Source organism: Lonchura striata, chromosome 4 (assembly GCF_046129695.1).
Source record: "Lonchura striata isolate bLonStr1 chromosome 4, bLonStr1.mat, whole genome shotgun sequence".
Lineage (NCBI taxonomy): Eukaryota > Metazoa > Chordata > Aves > Passeriformes > Estrildidae > Lonchura > Lonchura striata.
In genome coordinates, this window is record NC_134606.1 from 37,179,342 (window position 1) to 37,192,778 (window position 13,437).

Sequence of the window (13,437 nt, forward strand, 5' to 3'; positions counted from 1 at the left end):
GCGGCTCGGGCTCGCACCGGAGAGGGGCAGCACGCACCGGGTTTAATTTTCTCCACGACGGGGCGGCTGCTCCGGTCCCTCATCTGCTTGATGTCCAGCAGGTCGTGGGGGTTCCCGTTGTGCGGGGGCCAGAAGTAGACGAAATCCCGGGGCCCGCTGCTCCCGCAGTCCACCACCACCCCGTAATTAAGGGACGGGTCCTCGGCGTCCGTGGCCAGGTACCGGCGGCACGGCGGCTCAGCACCGGCGGCCGCCGGTGACCCCGCTCCTCTACATTCTGTATCACTATGGCTTTTCTTTGAGTATTTTATTTTTCCTTAGCGGCATGCTGTCTTTGCTAATACACGGAATTTATGACATTTCTGAAAAGGAATAGCTTTCCTTTATGAAAATAAGATCTGCAGAAATACATGCATTTTGTTACAACAGTCATTTATCTTATCCTCATTCATTCTCACTCATTCTTCTCTTCTTCAATCTCACTTATTCTTCCTTGACAAAATAGCAATTCTGTGCATTCTTTTTTTCAGTAGAGACTTTTACCTGTTCAGGACAGAAAAAAGTTCTCAAACTCACTCTTTGCCCCAGTGTTTTACTCCTTGCTCTTGTTAAAATCTGAGGATTAGTGACCAACATAGAAAAACACCTACAGAAAAGTAAAAATTACTACCAAGACAAACTTTAGTCCACTTCAGAGTGTTAGAAAGAAAACCAGCAAATATTTTAAATTTTAGAAAATTATATAATAATAACTATTTTCAACATTAAGCATTTCAAGTGAAAGGAAGTGTGCAAAGAGGAAGATGCATCTTAACTGATTTATTTCACGATAGAGAAAAGCTGTGAATATGGCCTGAAGTTCTATTCATTGCAAGGGCAAGGTTAAAAGCACAGAGCTGCAAAATACACAAGAAGCAAATGGACAATGCACTGGAGTCATCCTTTACTTTTTCTGAAATGCTACTCAAGCAGGAATGACTGCTTTCAAGATTTATATCTGCAAATACCAGTATTTGTACAAACCAAAAGTGGGAATCATTGCATCAGTGGGATGGTTGCATCAGCATAATGTCATGTAAAATTATCACAGTCAAAACAGCTTTGAACCTGGAACACATTGAAATTACTACTGAAATGGTTTCATCTTTGACATACAGAAAAAAAAGAACAGAAAAAACTCCAAAAACTGAGGTTGTTTATTTCTTCACATTTTTAGATATACATTCATAAAAACCAAGTCCACTACGGAAATCAAGATTAAAAATATTTTAATATTAAGCTTCAAAGGAGGAAAATGACCCATTTAAAATAAAGAGAAGAAACAGAATTAAAGGCAGCACACTGAAAGCCTGACTTTCTTCTAACTATAAGGCATTTCATTACTGTAATAAAAGCAACACATGGTAATCTAGTATTTTTCATTCATAAGCTGCAAAATCTACAGGATGGTTTTCTCAGCTGATAGCAATAGCATTGTCTCATTAAACTAGATATGGAATACTTTGATTTTGAGGGTATTTAATGCTATTTTTTACATTAGAAGTGCTAGTTCTTCCTTGCGGTAAGGAAAAATGTGCCATCTTGGAGACATACACCAGGGATCACTATTAGCAAAATCACATATGCATCTAGCTGAGATACAGGAGATTAAACTCAAGTTAAATAGAAACACACCCAAATAATCAAATCATACAAAGAAGCAATGTAAGAAGACCTGAGGATGTATTACTGGTGGTTTATAAAGCCTTCCTGGTGATCACATAAGGTGAAACCACACTGCAGAAAAACAATAACCATTACTTCTATTAGCTGTGATTCCATTTGAAAGGCTGTGTGCAGCTCTGGTAATATTCACCACCAGGCTGCAAAGAGTAGCATGAATGATAAGACTGAGAAGCTGATTTATGAGGAAAGATTAGGAGTTAAACACATGGAATTTTGCTATCTAATAGTGAAGAGTGAGCACGGGCATCCATGAATATTTGATAGATGGAACTTCTAAGGAGAAGGAAATCTATCTAGCATGACACACAAGAAATAGAAGTGAAATGATGAAGACCAGAAGAGAAATTTTTTTGTAAGAACTTCCTTATGGAGATCTTCCCCCCATGAAATAATTATACTGTGAAATTGCTTCAAACTATCACAGATAAAAGTTTCAAAAGTAGACTGCAGTGAAAATTTCACTTTATCAGGGATACAGACTGGCTGATGGGTCAAAGGCAATTGAGCCATGCCCTATTCTACTGGTTTCTGTCCTTTCATATGCATCTAACTACCCCAGTTGCTGTTCATGCCATCTCCCTTTACATGCACATACACAGCTGCTGCTTCTATCCCTGATCTCTTAACAATGCACACAGACATTGCCACTGATGTGTGGAACAACAGCACACGTTCCATCTGCAGAACAAATCAATGCATATGTGCTAAATCACTTCATAGCAATGACAGAGGCTTGCAAATCAGAAATGAAGAAAAAAAATCTACACACAGTGACTGTGAGCCATAAGCACTGAGTACAAGAGCCCACCAACAAGACTAGCAGTACCATATTAATGCACCTTTTCTAGGCTTTCAATGCCTTCAGGTGCATTTCCACATCAGCTGGATTCCAAATGTAGTGCAGAACTTGCATCACTCTTGATACTTGTATCCCTAATGATGGACATGGTTAGTAGTATTGGGTGTGTCACAAGCCAAGCACAATAGCAGATACTGCATTTGGTGTTCATAGATCCTTCTAACAACAGAGCCTTTTTACCCCAATTGCAACCATAGCAACCCTCATAATTCTTAGGCAAGTGTACATTGAAATGATTCTTGGGAAAAGGCAGCTCTTGAGGAAGGTACAAATTCACTGTCAAAGATTATTTGTTCAAACCACATCCTGGCCTTGTCACTCTTGATACATACAATGTCAGAGGAATGATATATAGTAAAGGTTCCAAAAACATCCAGGTTGCACAGAGACTCTTAAGGGAAATTAAAATGTCTTTTAATTTGTTTCCTGCATCACTCAAAGTGACTGCAAATAATGAACAGAAAAATAAGGGATAACCTAGAATCAATATTGAAAAATGCCTACTTTTTCTAAAAAAATACTCCAATCGCCTTATTAAACAGTTAACGCTTCTAAAATTACTTACCCAAAGTGACCCCCTTAAAAGCCTGTCTTTCTTAATCTATGTAAAAAATATTTTGATGGGGTTTTTCCCACTCAATAGACATTAAGTGGTCAGACAAATAAATAAGCAATATAAAAGACAAAACAATTAGAGGTATGACACTTCTCAACTCAACTCTGGATGGTGACCATTTTTTCAAAAAAAAACCATTTTAAAGCCAATGTATGTTTTGGCAAGTAGCTAGCTTCATATATGCTGATATGTAGGTATCCAATATATATATATAGATATCAAATATGCATATGTTGATATCCAATACAGAAGTATTAGAATTCACATTCCAGGTATTGAGAAGCAAGCCTCTGAAATCAAGGCCATTCCCTGGTGTTACGGGGTTTTCTGGTTTAATCTTACCACTCCTCATACACATGAAGTAGATATGACAGCGTTTCCAGCTCCGTAAGCTTATAAAATAGACACCATACTCCTATTAGGATAGAATTTTTACCGTGTAATTACTGTCTATTACCTTAGTATATATTTCAGTAATATGCACCATGAAGATTTATTGAATATAAGTCTTTAGAAACCAATTCTAACAAAATTTTTTTTTTTAAAAAAAGTCATAACAATTCAAAATTTTGGCTTACTAAAAGGGGAATAAACTTCAATCTGGAAAATGTGTCTATTTCAAAATATCTAAGCTCCCCTGTGATACCAGAAAGTGACTCTAAAACAACTGACAGAAAATACTGGAAAGCTTATTGCCTCTCACCCCTCATTGTCTAATGGGTGGCTAGCAAGGGTGCTGTACAAACTGAATTAGTGAAACTTCAATTAGTGAAGAAACTTGTGATGTATATTAGACATATAAATAACTGTGTTTTTATGTACTGCAAAATAGCAGCAGTTCAATGAAGTAAATAATTCAGTAAAATCAAGAAAAATTATACAAATGTGATTCAGTGTCTACAGAGACACTGCACATATACAAAAACTTATAAAAGGATAACATATTTGGCCCAAAAATGAGTTTCTATTCATAGTTGATAGAAATTACAAGAACTGTTAAGTCAGACTTTTTAAGTCTCAGATCCAAAGCTTCACAGGAAATCCATTTTTTTTTCCCTTATGAGCTACATTATAACAATACTAAGTTTATTATTATTGGTAAATACACTTTCCTCAAAGTCTCCTATACTAAACAATTGTGAAGCACAGTCCATCAGAAAAGCTGTTTCTTTCCTGATGGGCCTACTCTTCTAATTGTTTTACAAAGAATGCTGAAAGGCAAAACAGAGACACTGTCTTCCCCAATATTCGTGTGATATTGGAAGGGAAAAGAATATAGCACTTTCATCATTTCAGAAATGAAAATGGGTAGAGGAAACAGGTGGCACTGGAAGAGGATTGTTTGGTTTTCACTGGTTTATCAGGCTTGATTTGTTCTCCTTCTGGCAGGATTTCTTCAAACATTTTCCCTACAGGTATATAAAAATTATGATCAGGATCTCGGTATCCAATTTGCCCCAGGGAAGAAAGTGAAGAGCAAAGCAGGTCTCTATCTTTATTTCTGCTTGGCTGAGGTTATTCATACATTGTGCCAATCTGTTCATGTAGGAGAAAGAGAAGAATAGAAATTGCAAGCATGCCCTTGGGTAAACCTAATGGTTGGAGAGCAGCAGGTCAGGAGGTTTATTGAAACATAACAGAGAAGCTTTATGATCTTCCTTGAATGTCAGGTATCTGAAAACTTAGTAACATTCACATATATTTCTACATAAAAACTCATGCTGTTTCACAATAGCCTAAAAGCACTTTCCTGAGGTTCTATAAGGAAACTGATGACCTTTCCTACTCGTTGCCAAACAGACTTTTCCTTCCAAGGCCAAAGTTACCAATATATGGGAGACAAGCTATAAACCAAATAATGGATATACACAACTTCACCATATAAGTTACAGTACTTTACATGTCATAGTCAAACATTCAGTCAACATTTGTGTTAACAGCATTACCAAAACTGCTTAGGGACTCACTAGTGTCACAGTGGCATCACTGAAATCATAGTCATAATTAGATGCCATTAAAAATGCTAATCCTGTTAACTAATTTCTATTTTTAAAAGCACAGCTCTTCTACCCAATTTCATTGCAAGAAAGATTCTTTAGCAGAGTGGGACCTACTTGAATGAATAAGTAATAACATTGAACAGGAACAAAAGTACATTCCCCAAAGTTCTTTCACTCATGACTTCTTTTTCAGTTAAAATTTTTTCCCAACCAAAGAATGAATTATAGACCAGTGCCATATAATAGAATTTTTTGCCCCCTCATTCACCTAAGGTCAGGAAAATACTAAACCCAAAGTGAAGAACCAAATGTATCTCCCACTGGTATGGCTGTCAAATGCAATTCTTATTTTAAGAACTTTACTTAATTTGTTCAAGTATTTCTTTCCACTGTGATCACAACTCTCATTTCTTGCAGCTTTCACATGCTCACCTAAAACAGGTACAAGCTTCTTGGATTACCAGTATTTCTAAGAACTAAGCATACCTCTGAGTATAGGCTCAGGTCCCCTGTCTTCATACAGTGAAATGTATTTTGCAACAAATTTTACATCCATTTACCTGATTTTGAACCATTACAACTTCAGGGGCAACTGCAATTCAAAATCAACTCTGTCAGCTGGAAAAAAAAAACAGGAAGAAAGAAGGCACAAGGCCTCTTAAGACATTAAAAATGAAAAAATAATCACGTTTAAATACAGCAATATTTCTTCCACTTCCCCACCTTCCCTCTTAGAAACTGATCAGTTTAGAAAGCCTGACCTATATAAGCATCTATGCAGACAAATACCAAAGTAATAAGAAACAAGACTGCAGCTGTCTGCCCCTTGAATTCCAATGCAGGTTTAGGGCACTAGGTTACAAACTGTGAAAGAGACATTTTCTTCACAGCTCCTGCAAAGTAGACGTTATACAGATAAGCAGGCTTCAGAGAATGGCACAGAGGGTGCCTGAAGCCAGTGTCCTCATACTTGCCACTCAAGAAAAGCTGCTGTAACATCTGCTCCTTTAGTAAAATTTGTCCTTAGTGTAATTGTTTTAAAATTATAGACACTTCCTGGGGAATTTTACTGGCCAGAAACGCAAGACCTCTCTGCGATACTATTATTATTCAGATATAAGATGACATTGTAGGAGGATGTCCCTAAACTGGAGGGACATGGATTTGACAGATGGACCACTCAGTGGATAAGAAATTGAGTGGATGGCTACACAAAAAGGGTTGCAGCCAATGACTCAATGGCAGGTAGTGTCCTCAGGGGTCAGTATTAGACAGGTGCCATTTTAACATTGCTGTCACTGGCATGCACAGTGGGAAGTCTGCCAACACCGAGCCATGTGCTGCAGTTGACACGCTGGAGGGAAGCGATGGCATCCAGAGAGGCCTGGGCACACTTAGAGGTGAGCCCATGAAGTTCAAGAAGCCCAAGTACAAGGTCCTGCACCTGGACTGGGGCAATCCCAAGCATAAATACAGGCTGGGGGGAGAAAGGATTGACCTCTGGGGAAAAGAACTTGAGGGTATTGGATCACAAGAAGCTTGACATGAAACAGCAATACATGTCTGCAGCCCAGAAAGCCAGCTGTGTCCTGAGCCACATCAAAAGCAGCATGGCCAGCAAAAAGACAGAGGTGATTCTCTCCCTCTCCTCTGCTCCTGTGGGTGCTGCATCCAGCTCTGGAGCCCACAAAATAAGGACAACATGGACTTACAGCAAGTCCAGAGTGGGGCCACAAAAATTATTAGAGAGCTGAAGCATCTCTCCTATGAAGCCAGGCTTAGAGAGCTGGGGTTGTTTGTCCAGAAGAAGCCTCCAGAGATATTTTAGCAGCCTTTCTGTACCTACAGGGTGCCTAGAAGAGAGCTGGAGAGGGACTTTTTACAAGGTCATGCAGTGATGGGAACAAGGGGAAATGGCTTCAAACTGAGAGAGGGTAGGTTTATATTAAATATTAGGAAAAAATTTTTTACTGTGAAGTTGTTGAGGCACTGCAATAGGCTGCCCAGACAAGCTGCAGTGGCCCTATCCCTGGATGTATCAGACAGGGCTTTAAACAACCTGGTCTAGGCATCTAGGTGTCCCTGTCCATGGGACACCCAAAACTAGATGGTCTTGAAGGTTCCTTCCAACCCAAATCATTCTATTTATCTAGCAAAATGAAGAGGCACAAATATTCTACTCTAGCAGAGTTTGAGGTTTCTACTTATAGTCAATATGTTTCTATTTGAAATTATGATTTTGTTTAAAAGAGTATGGCTAAAAGTATGTGCAGGATCAGGTGACTACTGATCCTGCAAGTCCTTGACTATAAACTACAAACCTTCAATTAACTTCAGCAGTGTAGTGCAAAGCACACTGCTTTTAATGATTTATTTCTCTTACAACCAAAACTAACAAGGGATAACATGCAAATCCCTGCATATAATCAAAAGTATTTAAGGGGAAACCATGCATAAGATTATTATTTAGGTCATATCAAATACATTTTATACATTACATTCCTATTTTTGGAGAAATTAAAAAAAAAAAAAAAACCACCAGATGGAGCCTTTAAGATTTACAAAATCTATGCATGAAGTCCTTTCCTGTCCAAGTAGGTATGATCGTAATATGAAGCATATAAACAGAACTGAATATCTTATACAGGCAAATAAAATTATACCAATGCAAAATTTACTGTACATTTTTCCCCCATTAGAAAGACAAGGTTGCTCTGCTCTCTATTTTGTAAAGTACTTGCTCTGAGAAATGTCAGGATGTGCCTCAATTCTGATGCTAATTTTCAGGAGGTGCAGTCCCACAACTTAAAGAAACATTTTAAAATCTAAATACTTCAAAAGAGAAAGGACAGATTCAAGAATCAAATGCTTGTAATTCAAATAAAATAGTTTAGAGCATTCTGACATTCTAATTTCAGGGATAGAAGAGATTCACTCAATAGTTACAAAGTATGATATGAATACAAGTGCTATTATGGTTAAGAAAAGGTATAGAACAGAACAGCCATATTTTCAAGAGGAGATTGAAACTACCTCAGGTGTCAGACAGTCTGAGTTATTTTCCATCTTGGGTTTAAAAAACTATAGTTAAACAAATTATCAAACCAGTTGCCTGCTTGAAGAGAAGTGGAATTTTATTAAACACTTGAATTTCAAGTTTGCTCCTATTGTGTTCTACTTAGGTATGCATTTTGTCACTTAATATTGAAGAAATTTCTTCCCTGATCATAACCACCAGCATATTTTACCTCTATGTTTAATTAGCTACCTTACTTTCATCCAAAGCATAGTCTCATCCACAATGATAGAGTTCCTATATACAGAATAAAAAAAATTCAGACATACAGAGAGATCTTCCAACCCACTGTTCATTTTCTTCTGACTACAATCAACAATTAGCACCTTGAAGTGGTTCTCTGCACCCAGACTCTGCCTTACACACAGGTCCTGCCCCCAAGCTTTCACAGGAAAGAAATGTGAGCACACAGATGAGAGGCACCTCATCAGCCACCTTCCCAAAGTGAGACTCGGGGAACCAGGGCTGAAAAGCACATTAGCCAACAAACATGCATCTCCAAGATGGACTTTACCTATGGTCTGTGCAGAAACAGATTCTAATCCTGGGAGGAAGCTGTCTTTAACAACCCCAAGTTGAATTGATAACTCGCTTTCTTCCATGACTTTTTATTTCAACAGAAGTGTACAAAAGAGGGGAGAGCAACAAAACTCAGCCTCAAACCATCTGCCCAAGAAAGTCTGCATTTGGGCTTCTCTGGACCATGCAAAATATACCTTAGATCCCAGGCCCTCTGCTTCAGCCCATCCCCACAGCTTCCTTTGAGATGAGAAACTACTCATGAGAGTGAACACAAACAGCACACCATAATTCTTCCCAAGCAGAAACAGTACCTGCAACAGAGGGGGTTCAGGTCTTTCCTTCACAGTACAGAAATATATCTGTGTTATCTTGGCACTATGTATGCACTTTAGACTAGGACTTTACATTAGACAATGGAAATAAAAGATCCCCATGGTTTTAGAAAAACACATACTGGAATATAAAATGCTTTGCAGATTTGTCAGACGGATTTTTCTCATATGATAAAAACCTTTATAAGAACACTCCATCATTCTGAAAGTGGCATGTTTCCTTAACCTTTAAGTTATATACACATATATGTGTGTGTGTGTGTGTAGAAGATTCTACTATATATAATATATACATTGAAAAGAATCCGGCATCAAAATGAAATCTTTAAACTTGATGTTCATGAAACACTTAGGTCAATTTCACACAGCCATTTGTTTCCATTCTGACTTAGTCAAGCTGTGGAGAAAATTTTCTGACCTTATCAGAACCTAAAAACCCAACTATTCACCCAGTTATACTATGTTAGTGTTAGTCCCTCGGTAACACAGATATTCTTTGTGTCAAAGTTAGGAATTTCAGAACAAGCTACAAAAGCCTGTGACATTTAAGGTTTCAAAACTCTCTTGTGGAAAATTTACAAATCCTCACATGCTTCTACATATGGAGTGTCCTTCCATTGGAGTCAATTTAAAACAGAATTTGCATTTATCAGGAGGAACTACCAATTTGGAATTAACAAAGCCTAGGCACTTTAGACTCAATTTGACCAAAGTGAACCTCTTTTGAAGGACTTAAAAATCAACTAGAAATGTTACAATATTGTCCTCTGAAACCACAAGTGGGATAACTGCTATCATTATTCTCCTTTCAAAAAACAACACAACTGAGTTCAGGTTCTGAGCAGGCCAGGTATCATTTTTGTGAAACTATTATGTTTGTGATTCTCATAATGGTTTATTGACTTGCCCCTGACTTCTCTTTAATTCCATTATCTGTGGAAAAATATTTTCTTATAATGGCTACATTGGGTTTTTGAATGATCAAGACTAGTGAAGACGTAAGGGAGGAAGTCTTATGGAGCTACAGAAGTAATTGAAGAGTCTCTTTGTAGAGGAAGGTTTTCCCCCTGAAATACTACTTGCTGAATTTACTACCTTCTGTGCTGATAAAAATGAACAAAGTCCCTCTGCACAGTGTTGAAATACTGCGACTCCTGTAAGTAGCTGAGCAGCTGCTACCCTCATTAAATTAAAGACAGTAGCAAAACGCAATCGATCTTAATTTGTACAGTGATGAGCTCTGAATAGATCGCTAATTGTCCTAGTAGACATTGATTTTATGTCTCTTCTGTGATTCTTCATTTCTACCCTAATTTTCTGACAGACATGAAGCACAGGAAAATGCCACCCTAGAATATGGTGCCACCTAGAATATAAATTCAGGCTGGCTTATTTCATATGCTATAGAAAGCACTCTCATGTATAAGGAGAAACATCTCCACTGTTTTCATGAAAATACTACATTTATAATTCAAAAGTGCTAATTCCTTTTGACTGCGACCACCTGCACTATGCCTCATACATGAGCAGAGATATTTTTTTTTTTGGTATTACACATTACAAATCAGCATAACTTACACAGAAAAGTGACCAATTCAGATATCTAACACAAGACTATGAGCATCTTGCCTTCAAAATAAGATGACAAAATAGCTGCTCCTACATAAAATGCATATTCTTCCAAAGATATAACAAATATTATTCAGAACATATGCTTGGTTGAATGTGTCATCTTAGGCCAGTTCCTATCAATTTTATTTGCATAAAATTGATTTTATGGCTGTGATACCTGCCTCAAAAAATGGTCAATATGTACATCATGTATTTATCAACAAGCAGAAGATTGAAAAGGGGGAAGAAATAGGGCCCATTTGTGGTGTTTGCAGCAATAAACTTCCATCCATGTGCAACATGAAAATGGTAGAGTCACTAGGATTCCAAGAGCAGCAAGATCACTCAACTGTTCAAAGTCCTTATGTAAAACTTACATCAATGCCATAAACCCTTTGCCACACTGACTTGCAGCCATCCCCAAGGAATATGATGACAATCACACTGAGCACATCTGTGCACAGAACAGATAATGGGAGAGGGATGAATGGGTTTGCCCTTAGAAGCAGAAAAAAGTCTTCAGGCTTAAGAGGCACAGGTGCATGAGATCAAATATTAATTGAATTTAGGCACTGTGGTCTTTTCAAGGGCCTACACATAGAAATGCTTTCAACTGTGGTGCTCAATTTTTAAGCATCTTGAAACTACAATAAATTACATGAGCCCTGAGGGGGTTTTATGTTTGCCTCTTAATAACACAGGTGGCAATTACAAATATATAGAGAGGATTAGCAAATTTCCTCACACAGATCAGACCTTTGAAAAAGCAAAATAGATGCCTTTACCCTAAATATACTTGGGAGTGCAATTCAGACATTGTACTTTCACATTGCTTAAAAAAATGGCCTCTCCTCCATTTCAAATTCACAACCTTTAATTGTGGATAATGCTTTGAAATCATTCAAAGAAAAAAAAATGCAACTCTCCTCATTTGCAGTACAGCTGGCAGGTGGTCTAGCTGTTCAACTGCTACAATGGTACAGCTTAGGGGATCTTTCTTACCCACCAATTGCTACAAAATGCAAAACTCTTCAGGTGAAGCAGTTTCAGTTTAGAAGGAAATAGATTCTACAAGACTAAACCCAGAAATACATATCCCAACCTACTGATAAGGGCAACAAACTGGATTCCAGTTCCTGCTGCAGTGCATGAGTGTGTTTCACTAACAAGGATCTCTATAGCCCTCCATTCACAAACAGTAACAGACATCTAGTTTGTGCACAACAAATCAGACTATTTAAAGAGGAGCAGTTTCAAACTGAAAAAAAAAAAAAAAAAAATCCCAAAGCACCCCAAACCACAAACCATCTGTAACTTCACAAATAGGAATTTTCACTGACAGGGGGAATGAGATTCTGTCTTCCCATATTCCAGAAAGCAGTCTAACCACTGCTTGCTAGGCAGCTTCACAGAGAGAAGCATGGGCTCTGAACTAGAGCAAAAACACCCTGCCACAATCTGGAGCTAAGCAACCCTAAAAGGTAAGCACCCTAATAAGTAATAAGGACCTAAATACAGCTGCTAGTCATTTAGTCAGAAGTTTGTACACTAGGACCCCATACTCATAAGCAGAACCCTCCCCCACACGTGATAAGGATACCTGTGTGTCCAGTGAATTCCAGAGGGAAGCAAGAAGTTTAAAATTGTTACTAAAACTTTACTATGATAAGAGTTGTGACAATTCAATATTCTCATCAGGTTGAATGAAGTTTTTTTTCCCCTCAACATTTTAGAAATGTCCAAATATTACCAAGTAGCCAAGAGCAAGCCTCATGGTATTTCTTCCCTCAAAGGACTCAGTAAAAGCAGAAAAAATACTACTTGATTTATCAATAGTCAAATTTCTGGAGCTTAGAACATTTCGGCTGCATACCCTAGAGTACCTATAACAAGTTAAGTTATGCATTTGGTGAAAAAAAGCAGCAACATTTGATAGAAATTGCAATGTTGAATAAGATCAGTATGGATGTACTTGTAAATAAGGTCTATCACACAAGAATCACAAATAAGATGCATCTTACCATCTCTGGCTCCAAATCAGGAAGATCTGGTTTTAAACAAACCATCAAGATACAAGAAAATATATGACTTCATCTGAAATCAGATAAAACCAGATTGTTCTAGTCAAGTCATTGCATTAATCTTCTGTAAAACATCAAGCGCTTTTCTCTCACTGTGAACAACCATTGTTTTGACAACCTTTTTTAGACATGCTGAGAAGCATTTTTTTAAATAGCAAGGACATTTTAATTGTGGATGACATGAATCAACTGTGTGAAAGAACAGCTGCATCTTCAGATGACACAAAGAAAAGCGTGATCTGGATGCAAAGGAGCGTAAAATAGTGTTTTATTGTACACTTACCATTTTTCTGCAAGTTCTACTTCAGAAATTTTACAAAAAGTTTTACCAAAAGAAAATGAGGTGCTAGGGATAAAGCTATTTTACGTGCATCTACAGCCTATGTTAACCTGGTTCAAAGACCGTCTAAAAACATGAGTTGTTTTCTATTCACCAAAGCACACTGCTTCAGCACAACTGAAGTTGGGGATGAGAGAGCTCAGTGTTAAATTACTCTCATAAGTCTAAAAGCTGAGCCTTCTCATTTTATTTTTTATAATGGGAAGAAAAACCCTGGCGTACAAACAGCTATGAAATTCAGTCTTTGAGGTTTAGGTATATTTTAATTATTCTGA

The 13,437-nt window shown here is 37.7% G+C and overlaps 1 long non-coding RNA gene across 1 annotated transcript; it reads right to left on the reverse strand.

Moving 5' to 3' along the window:
* Window positions 1-391: 391 nt before the first annotated feature.
* On the reverse strand, window positions 392-12,861 carry LOC116183613 (uncharacterized). Its single transcript, XR_004148274.2, has 3 exons — window positions 12,763-12,861; window positions 5,761-5,818; window positions 392-543 (listed from the first exon to the last, which is right to left on the reverse strand). It is a non-coding gene; the product is annotated as an uncharacterized LOC116183613 (long non-coding RNA).
* Between the last annotated feature and the right edge of the window lie 576 nt (window positions 12,862-13,437).